Source organism: Peromyscus maniculatus, chromosome 2 (genome assembly GCF_049852395.1).
Source record: "Peromyscus maniculatus bairdii isolate BWxNUB_F1_BW_parent chromosome 2, HU_Pman_BW_mat_3.1, whole genome shotgun sequence".
Classification (NCBI taxonomy): Eukaryota; Metazoa; Chordata; class Mammalia; order Rodentia; family Cricetidae; genus Peromyscus; species Peromyscus maniculatus.
Genome location: NC_134853.1, coordinates 116,697,991 through 116,718,617, shown reverse-complemented (window position 1 = coordinate 116,718,617; position 20,627 = coordinate 116,697,991). Strand labels below are relative to the sequence as shown.

Here is a 20,627-nt window from a genome sequence, read left to right as displayed (position 1 = left end):
CTGGGTGGGGGAAGAAGAGCGCGCCTGCGCGGGCCGAGGTGGCCAAAGGGTAGTAGTAGTGGGCGGCTCAAGGTGCCACCCTCCCTCGGTCCTGGTTAGCACCTGTGCAGATCCGCGCTCGGCTGCCAGCGTCCTCACAGATCCCACGAGAGCACTGGTGGATGGAGACCCCCAGAGGAAGCGGGAACCGCTTTCCTCCTGGGCCTTCTTTGGGAAGAAATGTTTGAATTCGAAGACATGACCAAGAAAGGGGTTTCCTAAGGAAAATACAGACCCTCCATGCTGTCAAAGAAGTGCTCACAGAATCACAGGTTGTGAACTGATTTCATTTTAAACGGGGCAACGGGGAGAGCCATCTTCAGAGAGCATGAAGAAATAGCGTTCAAGAAGCATAGGTGGTATCTGTGTACCCTACCCCCTCTTTGGGGGTTGAAAAATCTGTGTTCACTGAGAATGTTGGTGGCATGCCAACAAGATAGCTTGCGTCTTTATTGGAAGGGACTAGAATATTCTTGCTCTTGGTTCTCACCTCTTCACTTATTCATTAATCCACTCATTTTAAAAATACAGTGTGGGCGTTTGTTGACTTCCTTGACACTATCTCAGAACTTCTGAAAAGTATTTTGAGTTGCTTAATATTCTGGGCACTGTAAACAGTAATGTAACTTCGTAAAAACTATAGGCTGTAAGAACTGAAGAGTCAGATACTGTGAGTCTCCCCCCCAAACCGCGCACCCACTGTTCCTCTCTGCTTTATCTTATGGTAGAGACCCCAGCCTCCTCGTTCCTAGAGATCACTCTAGTTAAAATATAAGCATTCATTGTGAAGATAATGTAAATTGCAAACTATAAACTTTGCAATATGAATTACTATAACCATACATCCTTAGAAGCATGTGAGGACACATATGGCTGAGAACCACAGATGAGTGAGCTATTAAAATATTTAAAGAGAGTCACCAGGGAAGGGGCTATGCTACTGGACTCCAGATGAATAGAAAATTTATCTAGGAAAGAATGACCACTTTAATTCATTGTGAGTGACCATTTAAATTCATTGGTGAATTAAGAAAGGAAAAAATATTTCAAATTTGAAAAGTTAGAACAACATATCACTGAAATACAACAATAAAAGACTAATTGACATGTGTGGAATGAATATACATTAAAAATTAGGAAAATTGATGTATTTATCAAGAAAGATTAAAGAGTTATTTTTACTTTTGTTCCCGGGTATCTGCAACATGTGTGGAGGTTCCCTTGGGGCCAGAAGAGGGCATCAAATCTCCTGGAGCTGGAGTTACAGGCACTTTTGAGTGACCTACTATAGGTGCCAGGAACAGAACTCTAGTCCTCTCCAAGAACAGCAAGTACCCTTAACTCTGAGTCATCTCTCCAACCCTGAGGATCTTTAAAATACCTTTATCTTCTAAACCCATAATTCCATTTCTAGAATAATTCCATAATTCCATCTGTGAAATCACAAATTCAGTTATAGACTGAACTGATATGTATTGTAAATCAATTACAAGCATTGATCGATCATTAATAAGTCAATTATAATATAACATTATAATATAATGTACAATATAACATTGGTTAATGACAAGTATCAATTACTAGTCCATTAAGCAACAATATTATAGAAGAGTCATATCTAATAAAAATAGCACTGGGAGAATATTTGATAATAGAAAAAAGGTTTTATAATGAAAAATTTATTATAGTTAATTTACATTAAATATGATTTTAGATATAAAATAATTAGCAATAAGGCATCAATCTTATAAATATTATATATGTATTTTAGAATGTACATGGTAAACTGTTCTGTTTATATGTAAAATAATTATCTTCTGTGTTTTTATGTTTCTGTAATTAGCTTGTACTAATTTATAATGATAGAACAATAGAAGAAATGCCTAATACACCATGAGCTATTATTTTGAGCTATCAACTTGGCATTGATTTTTCTTAAGTTAGGGTCCAAGTTTGTACAGTGGATAAAATTAATTTTAAAACAATTAAAAATGTTTTTAAAGTATAAATTGGCACAGTCTTTCTGAAAAAAGTTGTAATTCAAAAGATTATAAAATTTTCAAAGCTATAGTTTCAATTTCAGACTCTTAGTAATCAGGTTTCAGTGGTACTTATCAACATTCTAAAGGGGCAATATAAAATATTTATAAGAAGAGTGATTGACATCATATATCTTTCTGTTAAAGCATTTTGAACTAAACTTAGTTATTCAAAGGAAATGTGATAATTGAATCTGGTGTAGGGCCTCATTATGTACAAAGATCCCTATTTGTCTGTGTATTGTGTATGCATATATCCATATGAGTGAGATAGATGGGGAGAGGGGTGGAAATAAAAGGAAAAAATGAATAAAGAAAATAGATGAAAATGTTAATAGTGACCATTTGGCATGTTCAGGTGCTAGAATAATGGGTGAATTTTATCATCTTTTTACTTAATATTCTCATAAAAGTATATAAAATTCAAAATTATTAAAAATGCTAACTATGGTAAGGCACTCAACTGTGGAAGAATATATATACACATTCACCTATGTATCTCTACAGAAGGTAAGTGCAAAGAGAATCGTTTAGAAATCACTCTGACTTTTGTGTGCTGGAGACTTGATACCTTTTATTATTGCTTGAGCACTCTTCAGCAAGTTACTTAATTTCATTGACTCAGTTTTAGTCTCTGTGAACAAGAACAATGTTTCTATTTTATTTGAGAACTTCTGGTGGTGAGTTGGAGGCATATTTTTAATGTTGTTGGAAGGAAATGGGACAGTCACCATTTCAAAGGAAGAGCTGAAAAATCCAACATGGGAAGGTTAGCTCCTCGGATCTCAGTAGCACAAAGATTGGGGGACTCTTTTTAGGGCTCTCCTAATGGAACAAGTTTAGTAAAATGGTTGCTCACTCTTTCTGGGAGTCATGTGCAAGATTCAAATTTTATATAAATCATCTAATTACTTAGGTTAGGATATGTACCTAAACCTTTGCCAGAAAAATATAGTTCTCTTAGATGCGCTGATCCAGTGAGACTGCAGAATCAAGGTGAATCAGGGGTAAGGGGTCAGTAGAAAGGAATGGATGTGTACAAGACAAAAACAACTCTCATGAGCTGGCAGAGTTGTGATAAGGCCCAAATTCATGTACTATGATGAAAATCCCGGCTCATCACATTTATTCAGTCCATCATTGTGATTTACCTACTACCAATAGGACAGTCTTGAACAGAATTCATGTGGATATTAAGTGGTGACAGTCTGGGAAGACGGGGATAAACTTCCTTGCCATGGATGTTTTCAGGCAGGGTTGAACAGTGGTTGGAAAAGGGGAACTGTAGATGGAAGTTTTCTGTGTCCTGCCCAGTCCTGCAGCCTCTCAGACCCAAATAAACATACAGAGGCTTGTATTATTTTTAAACTATGGCCATGGCAAGCTTCTTACTAGCTAGGTCTTATATCTTAAATTAACCCATTTCTATAAATCTGTACTTTGCCACATGGCTTGTGGCTCATTGGTACCTTACATCTTGCTTCTCCTGGTGGCAGCTAGCAGCATCTGCCATTCTCCTTTCTTCTCTCCTATCTCTCTTGGATTTTCCTGCCTGGCTCTATCCTGCCCTGCCATAGGCCAATGTAGCTTTATTTATCAACCAATCAGCACAACACATATTCACAGCATACAGAAAGACATTCCACAGCAGGGAGCCAAGGGTATGTGTTCCTTCACTCAAGCCAGGAAGGGTTATACCCATTTATTCACACTGGCAGGAACCATTGCCTGCTGTAAAATCAGTGTTCACTGGGGAACAAGACAGGACAGGAGAAGTTTTGCTCTGTGGCTTTTGTACATATGTTTGAGATTTTTATGTCACCTGCACAGCTTCCTTTTAATGTGTTTTTGCTCAGTGCTTGCCATTGATACTGTCTCCAGTTCCTTGGACTGGCCAAAGAAAGTTCTAAGATTTCCATGCAAATTTCAAGCCAACTGCAAACTCAAAGAACTGGTAAAGGCAGCTCTGCCTTTGGAGGATGAACATCATCAGAGCAGGGATTGAAAATGACAATGTATGGGGAAAGATTAACTTCCAAAAATTTTGTTATAGCTTCCTTTTTTAAAAAGTGTTTTCTGGAAAACAGAGTCTGAGATTACCATGCAGCTCTGTTAAATGTTTTTGACTAACAGTCTGAGAAAGGAACCACACAAAGTTGGGCAGAGAGTGAAACAGGCTGTGGTACAGTCCCAGTGAAGGCTACATCTGATCCAGACTTAGCTGGAATTGTTCTTCCAAGTTGTCCTGAGTTTAAATGAAGATGGATCAGTTGGTGGGTGGGCTGTCCTGGAAAGGTAGCCTCACAGCTTAGATGATCTTAAAGACTGCTGCTGCTGCTGTTGCTGCGCCCGTTAGCACTTCCAGATGGGGAGATATCCAAGGACATCCCAGTATTCTCAGCACAGTGGTGGTGGGTGAGAATAGAAGTGTCCGTTACTCAGAATGATTTTAGGAAAGGGAGGGACAAGTGACCATAAGTGTGCCAGTAAATTACCATAAATACAAAGTTAAAGTAACCACAGAAGAAGAATGTTGACATGCTCAGTTCTTAGGTTGATACAGTTCAAAAAACCAGGCAGTGTCTGTAGCCATTATCATGGTTTCACATAGGGGGTTTATGTGAAATATGTACATAAATGATGATTTGGAGAACTTAAAGTAAGTAGTTCAATAACAAAAAAGTAAATTATAAAACATTGTGATCATTTCAGTCCTGTTTTAAATTTGCAGGTGAAAGACTGATACTTACTGAATAAAGTGAAATATAACTATTTCATTTACTAAAATTCTTAATTGTAGTATAATTGAATGACTATTGTAACTTGTTCCAAGTAACTCAAGTGAGAAAAAGTACATATATGGAAATTTTCAAATACTTGAAAACAACAGGTAAAAATAAACATTTGGTGAAATGTACTGAAAATATAACCCAACTAGAATGTCTTTTAAATATTTAAATATTGTATTTCATGTCTATATTTACCATTTCACACTTGATTTGGAGAAATGGTTCATGCTTCTTATTGGTGACCTATTTTTATGCACAAAATTCCTTTTTTTAATCCTGATAAGCAGATTCTCAAAACAACTACCAAACAGCGGCACATATGGATAATCATTTAATCCGCAGATGCTGGTCTATAAAAAGCAAGAATAATCTAGCTTTACATGTACTATGACTAATCAAGCTACTGCCTATTGTTTCCAAGACTGTTAAAATTAATACTTGAAAAATATAATTTAAAATAAATGAAACATGGCTAAAGACATGTTCACAAGGCATATTAAACAGGCTTAATAAAATGCAAATTCTAAAAACTACTGCAATTGCAATGATAGAAATATTGGTTATATCTTATTATGTAAGAGAAAATTATATGTTACATGATTGTGGCTAAAATTTGATATTCTGAACTCACTGCATATATAAATTGAAAATACATTAAAGTGAACTTACCTACAGAGAGATATTTTGTTCACCCTGTAATATAGAATATAATATGTCCTTTAAAGACACAAGAGGAAGCTTAGTTCCTTGTACACAGTAATGAATGGGGGTGTGAGAACCAAGGGGACAGAACTGCCTGTTGAAGACATGGGAAGTGATCATTTGTATAAGTTGCAGAAAATACCTAGAAACCCTGTTATACCTAAGGAAAATTTGATGCTGCTTAACTGAATTTTTAAAAGTCTCTTAGTGTGAACTGGAAATATTTCCCAGCTGTCCTGAAAACAAGTCAAAATAAACAAAAAACAAAAAAAGAAAGAAAAGAAAAATATGAACAAGGCTTAGTCCATATAGAAAAGAGACTGCATTTCATTACATGACAAAATTGTACATGGTCCTGAAGCTATAAGTTACAATAATACGAAAATGTATAGAGAAGGAAGTGCTGTGCTGTACTCTAAGTGCTTCACAGATGGAATATACTTGTCTGATATGATCATTATCATATCAATTCAACCTTCTAATATAATATTTCCCACTTTTACTTACAAACAAGCACACTGATGCATAGAGAGGTCCCCATGTTAATAAGCTGCATGTTTCCAACAAGTCTCTCTCAAACTTTCTAAAGAGAATCCTGAGAGAGGTGAGAGCAGATTTTCAGATTATTTGGTAACATAAACAACCTGTGTGACCTTTCTTGGCCCAACTCTGTATTTCCTGTTGTTGCTGTCATGTCTCTTCAGGTAGTCAGCATTCTTTCTGTTCAACACTGTTTTACAAGCAAAGCCATCTTGTCTAGATGAATGAAATTAATTGCTATGTGCTAAAGAATCTGCTGAATGAAGACTGCATTGTTCTGTTTGGTTGTTTCTTTTTTTTTAAGCTGGGTTTCCTTTTAAGGTAGCTTTGGCTGGCCTTGAATGCAATATGTAGACCCAACTGGCCTTAAACTCAGAGATCTACATGATTCTGCCTCCCAAGAACTGAGATTAAAATCATACCTCACCTCATGAACTATTATTTTTACTTACTTTTCCTTATAAACCTGATATGATTTTTCTAAAAAAAAAACAAAATTGGCCATTTTAATTAAAGAACTGGCCTACTTGTGAAACTTTAATATTTATATATAAAATTTTCTTCATTTTAGTTGCTACATTTTCAATAGATGTACAGATTGACATATACACACTATTACTACTACTCATATACACAAATCAAGAGCAAGAATTATATTATTAATCCATCAATTAGGCTTCTCCAACATAAATGCATATTTTCACACTTAGGGGATCTAACATTGATATAATATTATCATTTAATATGCAATCCTTAAGTTGACTCAATTGTTCTCAATTATTTATTTATGCCTTTTTTTCCTTCAAGAATGCAAAGTCAAAGGATCAAGGCCCATGCATTATGCTTATAATCTTGTGGTTTTAGTTTCCTGTAATGCAGATTAGTTACTCAGTGTGTGACCTTCCAGGGCAGCAGCATTTTTGAAAGGGGCTGGTAGGTTAGTCAGATTGTTTCTTTGTTATCAGATTTGGCTCAACAGTTTGGGGGAAGGATTCCATTCTAAGAATATTTACAGAAACAAGGTATTGAAATGTCTGATTATTAGGGATGTAAAGTTTTATAATTTAATTAGTATGGCATCCTCTCAATTTCTCCACAATCACAGTGCTTTTCACTGCAATACCCAAGGAACTTAAGACTCTGTAAGTGCATCCTTCTCCAAACCTTCCCTCCTAGGGCTTTCAGCTTCCACTGAACATTTTTGCTGGAAGTAAGTATCACTTTCATGGGTGTGAAAGTATTTTTCTATCTCCATGATTCCACCACATTTGTTAGAATGTGGAACTAGCTGACATGGTTCTCTTAAAAAGTTTTCCCCTTTGAATTATACTTACATTTATATTTTTAGAAATGTGAATGTGGAGCCATGCATTTACTTTTTCCAGCTCTATTACATTGTAATAGTGTGTCAAGTTCTGCTCATAGGAACTCTCACCCTCTACACATTTTGCACATCTCTATGGTGGTGCTTCTGTACTTCCTGACATGAACTACAGAAGGAACTTTTCCTGACCCTGTCTTCAAATCAGCCATTTTTTTTCAAGGAACCTGGGTTCCATGTTGTTGAGATTGATGCTTACTTAGTAGGACTGAATTTCTTAACATCTACTTCATTACTACATTCCAGTTCCTTAGAATATGGTTTTAAAACCATTGATAAAATAGAGATATTCTTGTAAAAAGTAAAATGTTGGACCTAATAATTTATTCATTGGAGTGAAAATACCTCTATGCCTGCTAACTTTGTAGACTAGGAAGCTGAAAGAATGATGGTGCTGGATACGTGGCAACAGAGAAGAGGTTCCTGTAGAGGAAGAAATAAAGCTAATAGCAATTTCTTGTGGCAAGTATTACCACCACAGAATTAAAATCATTAAAACAGCCTTATTTTGCACATCACAGTAGGCTTTATTTAAATACTATTTATTTAGTTAGTTAGTTATTATTGAGAGGAGTGTGACTGGCATGCTGTGGTATTTGTGTGGACTACAAAGAGCAACCCCAGGGAGTCAGTTTTCTCCTTCCACCACGTAGGTTCTAGGGTCTGAACTGAGGATGCCACATTTGGCACCAAGCTCCTTTACCCACTGAGGCATCTCACTAGTTCTCCACAAACATAATTTTTTTAAGCCACACACACGGAGGATAATGAGGTCAGCTTAATGAGTTTTGAGGTTAGTAAATTATGCTAATGTTCCTGTCTGTTCCATCTGAAGCTTTTGTTATGAGTTTCTTGTACAACTGCCTTCACAAACATGACCCTTTTATTGAATGTGAAGTTCATATGTTCTCTATACTGCTCTGGAATTTATAGGAGACATTTTTCCTATTTCATTTATATGTAGTATTGATATTTTTAAAACAGAAAAGTATCTCAAAATGAACTGTGTCTCAGTCAGATTATTCATTACAAGTACTGTCTGTTGCCCCAAGTCAGTGATTGCCATGGTAAAGCTTGTTGCGGGCTTGTCAGGAATAATGGCAACAAGCTACTTGTGAAGGAGTGCTGGATGGAAAGCCCTGTTTTCCCTTCTCGATTGTTAGGACCCTGGTCAAGTTCCTGAACTATTTTTCTTCTCAGTCTCTTACTGTAAATAAAGATGATATTAATCACCTGTCTGAGGAAAACAGAAGATATTAAATATCTTCTCTTGGTGGATTGCTTTATTTAACATAAGAAACAGAAAAAACAAAAAACAAAGGTGAGTACTTCTCCTTTCTTTGCTAACAACATAGAGTTTGTAGAACCTCAATATAAAAGGCATTATTTTAATTTTAAAGATTTGTTCATTTTATATGGATGAGTATTATGTCTACATGTATGTGTGTGTCCTCAGACATCCGATCTCCTGGGAATAGTGTTACAGATGGTTATGAGCCATGAGGGTGCTGGAAATCGAACCCAGGTCCTCTGCAAAAGCAACAAGTGCTTTTCACCTTGGAGACAACTCTCCAGCCCCTTAAAAAGCAAATATCACAGATACCTGCTTAAAACACACCATGTAAATATCAAAGGCACAGTCTCAATCACCAATAACATTATAAGCTTCCCCATTTGAAATAATGAAGCATAAATGTATCTTATTTCCTACCAATGTTTTAATAAATAAATTGAGAAGCAATAAAGAGATGAAGAAAGAAAATAATGAATAGTAAATGAAAAGGAACACAACAGCAATAATGGCCTCACTACATTTAAACGTAGTCAGAATTTCTGCATTTCTGGTTTGCAGCCACTTCACTTTTTTATGCTGACTTCAGATTCTAGTATGACAAGCCAATAGCGAACACTGTAAGTAAATTAATTTAGTACTGTAATTAAAGTTTAGTTTGCTCTAATTTCACCTCCTCTGTGGACCTTCCCCAAATTCTCCTTGAACTAAATAAATGCCTACATTGTATGGAGTGCTTCTTTGCCACTCTCCAGCTTCTATTATTGATCATAGTCTGCTGTGGTTTTATTTTTGCATTTATTTATTTTACCTTGTGGCATTTTCTAGTCTTTCATTTAAACTAGTTCAAGAACTACTCAGACACTAGTACTTGGTATTTGTTTATGCTATTTGGGAGCCTGAAGTGTCACTCAGTATACAGTACAAGCCCAGTGAAGGTTTCACTGGCCAGCTGGGTTTACATATTTGGTTCCCATAGGCATGCCACATAAATAGCTCCTGAATAGCCATGCCTGCTTGACTTGCTGGTGGCATGCTCAATATTCATTCCCAGAACGAAAGTAGGTCACATCTGGGACATATGAACAATATCAAGACAAGTTTCCTCTGAAATACAAAACCCTCAAGTGAACATAAAAAGTAATCAAGCTGATCATGTCAAAATTGTAAGCAATTAAAACTTCATTATTAAATTTTGGTCTTTATTTCATTGGTTCAGTTTTGGCCTTTATTTCACTGGTGCATTTTGTCAGACCAGAACAATCTACATTTTAAAAATCAAAGTAGGATGAAATTGTAAGAAAGCAGGGGATAAAACATTTGTCCATTTATAAGTCTTACTTTTTACATTCTCCCCTACACTGTGGTTATTTTATGTTTGATTGTGGGAACAACTTGTGCACAAAAGATCTCAGTGCACCTCTAGTGTCCTAGAAAAATACTTGCAACAAAGAGGAGAAAAGAAGGCTTTATTGATAAAAGGATTTGAGAATGAGGGCCTCTCCTGACCCTCATCACAGCTAGAATATTCTCACAAGGGAAGCTGGGCAGATCACCTAAGCACGGTAAGTTCAGGACCAATATTGGAATGTGTTGGTTAACCATTGCTAAGCTTTCCTTTTCTAAAACAGATGGAGGAGATAATCAGCTCCTGAAGAAAAAGGTTTGCTTTGCTTTAGTCTTGTGGGTTTCAGCCTATGATTAGCTGACTGTGTTGTTCAGGGACCTGTGGTGATCTAACAGTGTGTGGTAGAACCCAGCCACTTGAACTCACAGCAGGATTGGAGGAGGTGGAAAAGACCAGAATAATCACTTTCAAAGACACACCCCTAGTGCCTAAACTCTCCCCTTCAGCACCACCTCTTAAATTTTTCACCACCTGCCAGTGAACCAAGATGGACACATGTCTTTGAGGAACATTCTCAAGCCAAAGGACAGCACCCTGAGAACTTGAATCATTCTTTGGTGGTGCTGGGATCTAACCAGTGGCTTCGGAAATGTACTCTACTCCTGAGCTGTATCTCAGACTTCCCCACTTTGTATTTTGAGATAGAGTTTCACTAACTTGTCTAGGGTGACTTAGAACTGACTCCATCTAGCTCAGGCAGGACTTAAACTCGTGATACTCCTACCATAGCCTCTCAAGTTGCTGGAATTGCAGGCCTGTGGCACTAAGTCCAGCTGCTTAATCATTATTATATGTGTGTGTGCTTGCATGCACGCGTACTCACGAATAGAAGAGTTAGCATTCCTTTTAATTGAATAATTGAAAGTTATTAATCACCCCAGAAATAGTTAGGTATGTATATCTGTGACTTTTCCAGTTGCTATAACAAATACCTTACAAAAGCAACTTAAGGACTGAAAAGTTTCTGTTGGCTCACAGTTTGAGAGAAACAGTTCAACTGCAAGAAAAGCAGAGTAGCTGTGGTTGTGGTGACGTGAGTGTGAAGCAACTGGCCACACTGTGTCTCCAGCTGGGAGGCAAGGAGAGATGGACACTAGTGCTCCACTCATTTATTCAGCCCAGGGCCTCAGTTAATCCCCTCTGGAAACTTCTTCACTGACAAGCCCAGATATGTGCTTCCTAGGTGATTCTACACCCAATCAAGTTGCCAATGAATATTAATCATTACAGTGTGTAAACTATACTTAACCGTGCTCACTTAACCCCATACATAAAATGGAATGGAACAAAAACCACATACTTGCTCCTTGCTGTACTGCTTTTGGATTCATATGGACCTAAATAGTATTTTGAACTTCTTAGAAATGCTGGCATGTTTGTTCTCGATCAGGCTAATGAGAACAGTGTTCTCTGGTTGTGTCTCTTCTGTTTGCGTGCTAAGTTGGAAAATTGAAGAAGTGTAATGGAAAGCAGCTGAGTGCTGAAGGTTAGCAGCTAAGGTTCTTCTACCCATCTCATACTCCTTTCATGAGATATATTGGCATTTATTAAAACTCTCCCACAAAAGTTCTCCACTCTGGCTTGTCCTATAAGAGAGACTCAAGTGGTACTGATTTCTTTCTTCTGAAGTAAATGTTCATTATATCAGTAAGAGCCTTGGTAAGACAGAGGATGCACCCTCACATTGGGCTTGATACGAATGGAATGGAGGCATCATGTATAGAAATACGAATGGAGTTGACAAAACCAGCAAGCCATCCTAAGACACCAAGGGGTAGCTTCATTAGAAACTAGGGAAAACTGGTCTTGGAGCTTGGAGTGAACCAGGCCCATAAAAAGAGCCTATATGGCACTGTAGTCAGAAAGTGAGAAGCTAGAGTGAGGATCTTGGCATTGAAGCAGTAGAGGGAAGTGACTTTTTGTATTAAAATTTTTTTCATACACCAAAAACCCATAAGAACACAAAATCAGAAGCCATAATATTCAAGCAAAAGATCAGTAAGATTAAGAGAAAAAATCCTAAACAAAGCAATATGAGGGAGAAAAAATCTACAAAAATACTATTGAGTTAATTTTGTGTTGGCTATTTACTCCTGGGTTTGGGGCCTACCCTTAAGTGTTTATATACCCAGTGAGACTACATTGGAAAACAGTGATTTTTCCTTTGTAACTGGTTGTCATTTGTACATAGTTTCTTGATAAGGGATTAGTGCTCATGTCCACTGCCCTCGTAGCACTGGGACCCTGCTGGGCTTGAACCTGTGCAATCCCTATACATGCTGCCACAGGTTCGGTGAGCTCACATGGACATCAATCTTGCTGTGTCTGCAAGACACTGTTTCTTCAATTCCACATGTTCACTCTGGCTTTTACACTCTTTCTGCCTCTGCTTTCACATAGCTCCCTGAGCCTGGAGAGGAGAAGTATGAGTAAGACATCCCATATAGAACTGAGTGTTCCAAAGTCTCTCACTCTCTGAATAATGTCCTGTTATTAGTCTCTGTATTAGTTTCCATCTACTACAAGAAGAAGCTACTCTGATGGTGGCTGAGTGAGACACTGATCTATAGTTATACCAGAAGGTCGTTGGGAGTCACTTTCTATGTTCCTTTAGCAGAAAAATGGTATTTTGTTTTCCCCTAGGCCCATGGCCTATCTAGTCTCAGGGTCTTGGCCTTCTGGCAGTATCAGGCATGAGCTCCATCTCATGGGCTGGGCCTTAATTCCAATCAGATATTGGTTGGTTACTTCCGCATGCTTTGTGCCACTATTGTACCACAGTATCTTGAAGACAGGGCACCATTGCAGACCATACGGTTTATAACTGGGTTGGTATCATTCTCTTCTGGTAGCCTATAGAATACTTTCCAGTACTGTGAACACTATTTGGTAGGGGTGAAGACTCTATTAGGTACCACTTGACTTCTTGTTCAATGAGATATGTAAGTGCTGTCTTCAGCAGTAGGACCTTAGAAAAGTGACTTCCTGTTTGCAGAACTGAACAGGAAGTCTGAGGACAGAGACCAAGCTGGATAGTCAGAGAGCAAAGAGAGCTGAGCTTTTGTAATTTTCAGTGATGGCCTCCCAGGACTTGGAGCAGGGCCAAGAAGTGAAGGATTGCCATATCACTTAATTTTAGAGAGACTCATGAACCAACATGTGTCAGCTTTCCATCACTGTAACAAACACATGATATAAATAACAAGAGAAAAGGGTTGTTTCGGGCTCACAGTTTCAAAGTTTTTTTCCCCCATACTTGCTTGGCCCCTTGCTTTCATTAAGGAAGCACATCATTGTGGGATTGTGTGGTGGAACATATATGTTCACTTCATAACCAGGAAATGATGGAGAAAGGAAGCTAAGATCCCACAATCTCCTTCCAGAGCACTCCCTCGTGAACCATAGACCTACTAGCAGGTTCCATGCCATTCTAGAAACCAAACCTTGTCCACGGTGACCTTTGGGAGCATATAAGATAAAAGCTATATCACTACATTTTTTTTACCAAATTGTCAAATGAAAGCATTGAGGAGGTAGTCAATTTAAATAAGCTGCAGAAAGTCAACAGGCCACTCAATAGCAGGCCTGGGATTTACACCCATGACTTCTAGCTCCACTTCTACTTTTTATATCAAAATGTTGTGTCCTGTCTTATTCATATGACCTGCTTATAATTTACACTCTCCAGATCTTGTAGATACCTTCAGCTTTTAGTTTATGTAACATGAGATTCAGAGTGAACTTTCAAGTGTGTAGGACTTCATGACTTCATGTAGTAGTGCTTTTGGCTTAATTGATCTTACTGTACATTGTCATGTTTGTTTATCTTCTTACTTGCTTACACTTTCATTACTTTTTTTGAATAAGAATATAAATAGATGAATAAATGACCATCTGTATAATCTTGTATCTGTGTGTATTCCCTGTTTGCCAAATCCAAAGCCAAGTTATCACTGTTCAGGATTTGTTAACCCCTTGGCTCCACCCTAAATTACATATATATATATATATATATATATATATATATATATATATATATATATCCATGATCTTTGCAATAAAGTTAGTTTTGTCTCCGTAGTTATCATGGTTAATGCTGATTGTAAACTTCTCAGGTCCTAGAATTACCTAGAAAACAGAAAATGGAGTTTCTGGATGGGGTTGACTAAGGTCAGAAGACCTAAACAATTGGGACTAATTCCATTTTGTTCTAAGCTAGACTAATTCAAGACTTTCTCAGAGGTCCTATTGAAGACAAAAGGAACCTAGTTCTCTGTCCTTGCCAAAGGCACAGACTTGACAAGGTCTAGTCTGGGCCTTGGGCCTAGGCCTTGAAGGAGTTAAGGTTTTTGGTTCCTGTGAATTCAGCTTTCTCTCATGAAGGCCTTATGATTATCAGTCCTAAGGCAGCTATGTCTAAGGTATACTGTGGTCTTTTTGCCAACATTGCTTGATTTAGCTTCCTGCTGACCTTGGCCCTATCTCCCCCTGCAAAGTATATCAGATGCTATACTTAATAATAAACTTGTTTGGCATAAGTCATAGCTTTTGCAAGACCTTCTGACCCCAGATTTTCTGTCTTCTCATCTCCTGGACACCTCCCACTTAGGACCCTGTCACTGAAGGATGACCTGCTGATCTGAGTCACCATTCCATGGTCTGAGGCTGAATATCATGCACTGAATAGAAAGGAGAAAGCAAGTGAAGTATGAGCACTCATCTTTTTGCTTCTTGACTGTGGATGCAATGTGACAGCCTCACCTACCCAGTCAGGATGGACTGTATCCTCTCAAGCCGCAATTCCCTAAAGTTGCTTTCTCGGGTATCTTATCAGAGCCACAAGAAAAGTAAATTATATCATGGTCTTTTTCAATTAAGTGCTCCCAGAAACCACTATCAATCAATATTGACAGGGGAATTGAAACCCATTTACTAAATTTAGTGCAATATAACCTGTAACTTAATCTCAGGATCTTTAATATAAAGTACCCTGTGGGGAGTGGCTTCCATTTTAATAAAGGACACCCTAAAAGTCTTCTGTGCAAGTCCTTCTATCTGATAAGCATCATTGTCATCTGATTGGCTCTCATATTTCATGTACATGAGTAAAAGGCAAATAGCTATGTATTAATGTATACACACTTCCACGGCAAATAATAAACCTTTCTTTTCCAGATTCAAATGGCAGCACTATTCCAAGGATAACTCAGGTTTTATAAGTGTTATTTTTTGGTTTCACCTGAGATAAAGGGCTCTTTGGCCTTATTAGTATCACTAGTCCTATAAAAGCTGTAAGGTCATAAATCCATAGTCTCATATCCTACTGAAACAGTATTTCATAGCATCCAGAAGAGAGTGAAATCCAATTAGGCAAGCCAAAACTTGGGTTTCATTCAAAACTCTTTCATGAAATTCTTAAGAGACTGTCTTAAAAGAAGTTTGGCCTATTAGATTGTAATGGGCCAAGCATGGTGATATATACCTATAATTGTAGCATTTTAAAGGCAGAGACAAGAATTGGAGGCCAGCCTGGGCTACACAAAGAGATGTCAAAGATCATGATGATAATTAAAATATTAGTAATGATAGCAAATTAGTTTTATAAATATTTGTAGATTGACAAAGCTTTAAGAATTTTTTAACAATATATGCATATATGTGTATACACACACACACACACACACACACACACACACACACACACACACACACACACACACACACATGCTTGCTTCTGTGTGGCTAACATCCAAGCTGGATGATTGCTGTCATTAAGATATTCTTTAACAAAATCATCCCCACCTATTGTTGTACAGAACGCAGGTACACAAAGTCCGTAAGCTTCAGCCAGTGCCATGATGGTTTCCTTGCTCAAGCTGACAACCTGGACACTTCCTCTCCTCCTTCCAGCTGCATTTAGGATACTCTGACAGTGTATGCTTCAGATACATTCTATGCTATGATAGTAAAAATGGAAATTTACAGGGTGTCAGATTCTGGCCCTTCCCAATGTAGAATCATGCTAAGAGAAAGGAGAAGATCAAATTATCCCTCATGTCCCTAATTTCTGAAAGTTATTTTCTGCTTCTGCCGAGGTAATATGGTTTCTGTCTTTTATTCTTTTGATGTGGTGTGTTATGTGCATCAGTTTGCATATGTTAAACCATCTGTACATCCTTTGATAAACCCCACATAATCCTGGTTTACCATGTGTTTTATGCATGTGTGTGCCTGGATTGTTAGCATTTTGTTGAGAATTTTGAATATCAATCCTTTACAATCATTTGAGAGGAACTGGGGTGTAGCAGGAATCTTAAAAGTTCTTATTAATAAAATCAAACCCGAGGCGAGTTATTGGGGTCCATGCTGGTAGATCAGAGAGACAGAACAAGCCACAGCTATCTCATCTTGCCGGATCCTCAGCTGGTCTTGTCTCCTCAGACTGGAGGCCTCTGAGTCCTCATCCGGAATGGGTCTCAGCTGAAAAGCCTGAAGCTTAACCAGCCACATGCTTAACCAGCCAAATGCCTAACCAGCCAAATGCTTCTAGTTTCTGGTCCTCACGCCTTATATATCTTTCTGCTTTCTACCACCACTCCCTGGGATTAAAGGTTGGCTTTCTGGGATTAAAGGCATGTGTCACCATGCTTGGCTATTTCCAATGTGGCCTTGAACTCACAGAGATCCAGAGGGATTTCTATCTCTGGAATGCTAGGATTAAAGGTGTGAGTGCCACCATTTTCTAGCCTTTGTATCTAGTGACTGTCTGTTCTCTGACCCCAGATAAATTTATTAGAGTACACAATATTTTGGGGAACACAATACCACCACACTGGGATTAGTTCTTCTAAGAGTTTCTGGGGGGTTTAGAGTGACATCATCTGACCCTGGGCTTTTCTTTGTTGGAAGATTTTCAGTTACCAGGTCAATTCATTTATTACTTGTTTGAATTTTTAGGTTTTCTATGAACTAGTGGTTCAGTTTCAATAGATTATATGTCTAGAGGTTGATTCATTTCTTACAGGCTTTCTAATTTAGGTAAATTCCAATAGTTTGTTCCAGATCGATTTCTGTTGCTGTGATTTAAAAAAAAAATCTCTGACCAAAACCAATGTAGGGAGGAAAGGGTTTGTTTGGTTTATACTTCCAGGTAGTAGTCCATCACTGAGGGACTCAGGGCAGTATGGTGATGTTTTATTTGTATTAAAATGTTATTTGTATGTTAATAAATAAAGTTGCCCAGGGGTCAGAGCTATTAGCAAGCCATAGGAAAGCAGGGCAGTGGTGACATACGCTTGTAATCCCAGCACTTGGTAGGCAGAGCTAGGTAAGTCTCTGTGTCTTCAGGGATACAGTCAGTATTGGATACACATGCCTTTAATCTCAATACCAATCATAGAAAACCTGGAGGTCTATACAGACAGGCCGTGACGAGGTGGCCATGTGGTTGGGTTTGCAACCAATGAGAAGGCAGAACAGAAACACTATAAAAAGACAGACACACAGGAAGTTGCTCTGGTTCGGAGAGGTAGGACCACGGTAGGAGGAAGGGTAAGGTTTTAGCTCTTAGCTCTGACCTCTTGGCTTTCTTCTTTGCATTGGTTCTGTGTTTCTTATTTAATAAAACTGTTGGTTACATCTACAGGGCAGAGATTCAAACAAGATATAAAACCAGACCAGGTCAGAATGCTGCTTATACAGCCAAGGCCCATGTGCCTAGGGATGGTGCTGCCCGCAGTAGTGGGCTGGGTACTGCCCCATTGGTCATCAGTGTAGACAGTTTCTCAGAGACTCAGCCACAGGCCATTATGATGGAAGCAATTCTTAACTGAGCCTCTCCCTTCCCAGGTCAGCAGGTTGTCTCCACTTTATTGAGACAGTTTCTCGCCATACCTGGAGTGCTCTGATTGCTAGAGTGTTCATTTGCAAGTGCTCTGTTTAGCCCAGTTTCTTCATGGTTCTGTGTCTGTACATTAGTATTTGTGCATTAGGTTGATCATCTGCCTATATCAATTTTATAGGGTAGCTCTCCTAGTAAAAATCTTTCAGTTAGTGATATGCCCTGGAGTGTTAGATATTCTACAACATTGGCTTTGATTCCAACTTAAAAAAAAAATAGTGTCTTTTTGCACAGCCCAGGCTGACCTCAAACTTGCTTTTTTTTTTTTTTTGCTTCAGCCTTCTGAGCACTAGGATTACAGGTGTGCTCATCAGGTCATCATGCCTGGCTTTCCAGGTGGACTCTTCGATGGTCATCACACTTCAGTGCTGGTGATGTCTATGGATGATTCAATAGCCTACTCTACAGCAGTTTTAGACTTGAACTACCAGACAGGTTGCTGCTCCTTTTGGTGGAGCAAGCTCACTGAAATCTCAGGGTTCACTGCACTTGGCAGTGAACATGAATCCTCTTTATAGATCTGGTCTTGGTGATATTCAAAAACTGGGATGAAAAAAATGCTAGTATGAACCAGAGTGATGTGGGATGCTGCAATAATTCCTGTAGATTCATATCAGATGAGAAAAGTTTGTAGGTGGAGGGAGTGAGGGATACTGAGGAGGTAGGAGAACTCAATTTCACATGGGCCCTCATTTCTGTGTGAAGAAAAATGTTCTCTTCTACAGAACTAGAAACTCTGTAGTGGCATCCCTCTGCATCCACAATCTAGACCTTGTTCCAGGCTTTCAGGCATGCTCTGGTGTCTGTTTCTTTGCACACAATTTTCTCCTCTTCTTATGGTGCTTCTTCAGTTATGTTCCTTCATCTGAATGGTCCCTCTGTACCCTTTCACCTGGATGATTACTAATGATTAGTACATCATATCATTAGTATTTCTTCTAGAGCAAAGACTACTTTGAAATAACTTATATCTGTCTATAATAAATATTATTTTCCTTAATAAAAACTACTAGTGCATTCATTTATTTAATGTTATCATATGTGTACACACATAGGCTAGTATATTAACACACATGTATTTTCTATTTGCTTTCCTGAAAGTACCTAAAAGCACCTGAGAGGACCTAAAAGCTCTCTGGCATCTAGATCTTGATTTCAGATACCATTTGTCAATGAGAAAATCAGGGCTCTTTGCAGAAATGACTGACTCTAGGACTGTTACAGGCAAGCAGATGAGCCTCTAGCGTATTGTAATAAGAGAAAGCACAAGTCTCGAAAAAAATAGAGATGCAGTGGTTTATACTTATAATGCTTTGTTGGGGAGGGTGATTCAATGTTGAAGACCAGCCTGGGTGATATAGAGCTCAACTTGACCTCTCAACATTTCTCAAACAAACAAATAGCAATATAAAAAGAATACACATGAACAAGCACACTAGCTAACATACAAAAAGTTCCCAATGGCTAAAGTTGAAACAATTCAAAGGGCATAATTCAAATGCATAATGACAGTACAGGGTTAAAACCTAAATAATACACATAGTGATTTAATTGAAATTGCAATAATGTTTTATTAGAATTCAGTCTACTTATTCCCTCCTCTGGGAAGTATGGCTTAATTATCATTCTGTGTGGTCTATACATAGTAGTCACTTCTAATTAATAAAATATAAAAATGGGAAAAAGAGTAACTCTGTGCAGAGAAATCCACCAGAGACCACTGTAGTGGATTTCTGTTTTACCTATGACCTTGAAGTACAGCCCCTCAAGATGTAGCGGGTAACTGTTCTACCTATTACCTCGAAGTACCTGCCCCTGGGGAGTGGCCTCAGGGCTACCCTTAAGACCTGAGATGCACATAAGCCACTCTCTTCTCTCCCATGTGGGCTTGGATGGTGGGGACTGACTCCTGTGACAGAACAGTGTGGGACAAGACCTCAGCCTTCCAGGACCCTGTGATGATTTTCCTATTTTGTTTTAGTGAGTTGTCTTTCCTAATAAATTCCTTTTATGCATTAAGCAGGCTCCATGGATTTCTTTCATTTCTCTGGTGCCCAATGTGGGGCATGAACTCAGGACCCTGAGATTAAGAATCTTATGCTCTTCCAACTGAGCTAGATGGGCTGAACCAGGGTCCTCTGGAACATCAGTCAAAGCTCTTAACTATCTTGACTAAATGGTCACATTTACTATCAGCATGCCTTGTATGAACAGCATTTGTCCCTGAAGAGATGTAATGAGAATGAAACTTACTTCTTCTGCTCTTGGTCTAAAACCCATTACACCAATATAGTTATGGAACCATATCAGATAATATCAAACTGAGGTGCTTTTTATAAAATGCCTGGTTAATAATTTTCAAAAGTGTCAAGGTCATGGAAAACAACCAAAGTCTAAGAAACTGTCCCAGATTGGAGGACACTAAGGAGTAGTTCAATACAGCATGTCTGGATTGGATACTAGAACATCAGAACACCAGAAAACTCTTTGCATGTGTAGTTTGATTGTCAATATTGTGCCAATGTTAATTTCTTAGGA

The 20,627-nt window shown here is 38.3% G+C and overlaps 1 long non-coding RNA gene across 2 annotated transcripts; it reads left to right on the top strand.

The window, feature by feature from the left end:
* The first annotated feature begins 14 nt into the window (after positions 1 to 14).
* Positions 15 to 16,481, top strand: LOC107400837 (uncharacterized). 2 transcript variants are annotated; one of them, XR_006069509.2, is made up of 3 exons: positions 15 to 311; positions 7,859 to 8,811; positions 14,799 to 16,481. It is a non-coding gene; the product is annotated as an uncharacterized LOC107400837 (long non-coding RNA). The 2 variants fall into 2 exon arrangements; XR_013049221.1 differs by having other exon boundaries at positions 7,859 to 9,401.
* The last annotated feature ends 4,146 nt before the right edge of the window (positions 16,482 to 20,627 follow it).